Source organism: Sapajus apella, unplaced genomic scaffold (assembly GCF_009761245.1).
Source record: "Sapajus apella isolate SASKATOON/1434 unplaced genomic scaffold, GSC_monkey_1.0 scaffold15, whole genome shotgun sequence".
Classification (NCBI taxonomy): domain Eukaryota; kingdom Metazoa; phylum Chordata; class Mammalia; order Primates; family Cebidae; genus Sapajus; species Sapajus apella.
This window is the reverse complement of record NW_022436955.1, coordinates 32,500,158-32,502,869: the sequence shown is the minus strand read 5'-3', so window position 1 is coordinate 32,502,869 and position 2,712 is coordinate 32,500,158.

The following is a 2,712-nucleotide window of genomic DNA, read 5'->3' as shown; positions in this document are numbered from 1 at the left end:
ACACACACACACACACACACACACACACACACACACACACACACACAGCAAAATGGCAGAAGTCCTTAACAGCAATTAACTGCAAGTGCATTAAACCTTCCAATTAAAAGGCAGAGATTGAAAACCCAGACTCAATTGAAAAATAAAAATAAAGATAACTAGACAGTTCAACAGTAATGGCGGGTATTGGTAACCCCCAACATGGGCACCAAGGAAGGAGAGCTGTGCAAACCCGAGGCACAATTAGTGCCTGAAGAATATCTTACAGTGTTATTACTCAGCAATTTCCTTTATATAATCCTTTAGTTTATAGAATTAGTGCCTGAAGTATAACTCACTGCTTACTTATATCTAGCTTATATATAATCATACTTAGTCCCATGTAGTCTTTCTATATAATCATATGATAACGTACTGCTTACTACTACTTAGTACTGCTTACTACTACTTAGCACTAGTACTTACTGCTTGTAGTAGTTTGTAGTAGGAGGAATGCCCAGAGCAGTCACAGAACAGAAGCAGCACATGGAAAAACAGCCAGACCGGGACGAGAACCCAAGACCCGGGTGGTGGCATCCCTGCCTGAAAGGGCATACGCTGTATGGCAGGCTTGGAGCAGGAGCCCCTCCTCCTGAGAAAGGAGTTGTAGCACCTTGCATCCAGCTCCTGTGGAAAGTCAGCCTGGGGCCTGAGATCCCACAAATAACCGAGGGAGAAGAACCCCTCTGTGTGACCAGTCACGGTGGCTGTGCACCCTGTCAGTCTTCTCGCTTCTGTGCTAGCTCAAATCATCCTCCCATAAATATCTTAAGAGCACACGTCTGTCAGCTCCCACTGCGCTGGCTTACAGTGTCCTTCTATTAGAAACCCTTTGAAGTCTCCAGCCCCCAGGTAAGAAGTGTTGCACACGGCCTCCTGCTGCGCACGGCCCACCTCTCTGACTAGGTGACCTAATGGGGTGGCCCCCTCGCTTGCTACTTACGTGATGATGTATGCCCTATCACTAAGCCTACAGATGTTGACCTCATGACACTTCTCCCACTTGTACCTAATAAATATGCTCTGGGCATTCGGGGCCTCGCCTGTCTCCTCTCAGAGGTGGCATGGCCCCCCAAGTCCAGCTGCTCTTCTCAAGTTCTTCATTGTCCTTCCTCTTTACTTCTCAGACCCTGTGCCTCAGCACAGCAATAGGGGACACCCCACAACCCTGTGGGACCAGCAGCCCTACAGGTGGAGTCTTCAGTACCCTCGCTTCCCATAATGGATGGAACAACTGGGGGGAAGAAGATGCACTGGGAAACAGAAGGCCTGAAAAACCATGCTGACTGAGCCCAACGGGCCTCCAGACCACCTGCTGACAGAAAAACACATTCCTCCCAAGTGCACAGGATTCTTCTCCAAAAACACCCTATGTTAGGCCACAAATCACACCTTGGTGAATTAAAACAGATGGAAATAATACAAAGCATGTTCTTCAACTCCCATGGACTGAAATTAGAAATCAGTAACAGGAGAGAATTTGGAGAATTCAAAAACCTGAAAATTAAGTTCTACACTCCCAAATAACCAATAGGTCAAGAACGAGGCCACGAGGGAGGCAGGCGCGGTGGCTCATGCCTGCAATCCCAGCACTCTGGGGGCCGAGCCAGAAGGACCTTTGAGACCAGCCTGGGCTATGCAGCAGGATCCTGTCTCTACAGAAAATACAAAAAGCCTGGCATGGTTGTAATGGGGAAGAGGCAGGAAAGGGCTGGGTAAAGAAAGGCGGGTCCCTGGTGAGGGCTCCGCCCCCATGGGCCTCGGTGAGGACAGGCTCTCCTGCTTTCCTGCCCAAATGCCGCATTTTCCAAGACCACACTGGCATCGTGAGGAGCACGTCAGCAGAGAAGACACAAGTGGCCTGGTCGGCAGGAGGAGGAGGAGGGGGAGGGAGCATGTGACAGGCACCCCAGGCACCAAGCAGCCTTGGGACAAGGTGGAGTTCTGCGGGGGCAATCAGAGGAGAGCCAGAGCCATAGAGCAGCCCAACTCCAGGGGAAAACCTTCTGTCTCCTTTCTGGCTCCCCCGCTGGTGAGGAGCTACTTCCATTTAATAGAACTGCGGTCCTTCTCCAAGCCCACGTATGATTCAATTCCTGTGCACCAGGGCAAGAACCCAGGACGCAGAAAGCCGTCTGTCCTTGCGACAAGGCAGAGGGGGTAACTGAGCGAATGAACACAAACCGCCTGCAGATGGCAAACTAAAACCACCCTGTAACACACACCCACTGGCGCTTCAGGGGCTGTAAACATTCACCCCAGACACTGGCGTGGGGTCGGAGCCCAGAGCCTGCCCGTCTGTATGCCCCCCTAGAGGGCTGAGCAGCAAGGCCCTGAAGAAGCGAGCCACACCCTCATCACACGCCCCGCAGGGGGTGAGGTCCACGCCTGTCGTCCCACCTGTGAGCCTGAATAGTGAGTGTCACGTGAGTCCAAGAGCGTGAGGCTGTAATGGGTCATGATCGCACCACTGCAGAATGCAGTGTGAGGAAGGAGCACACGCGAGGGCACCTGAGCCCTCCCGGTGTATTTTGACAATGGAATTAGCTTTTGGAGCCAAGTGGTGAGAACAGGTGACATGCACCCGCACACAAGTTAGTTTTGCATAGAGCATGCGTGTCCCTGCCACATGGCTTTGTGGACAACGGACCTATTTGGTCAGAGCGCGGGTGA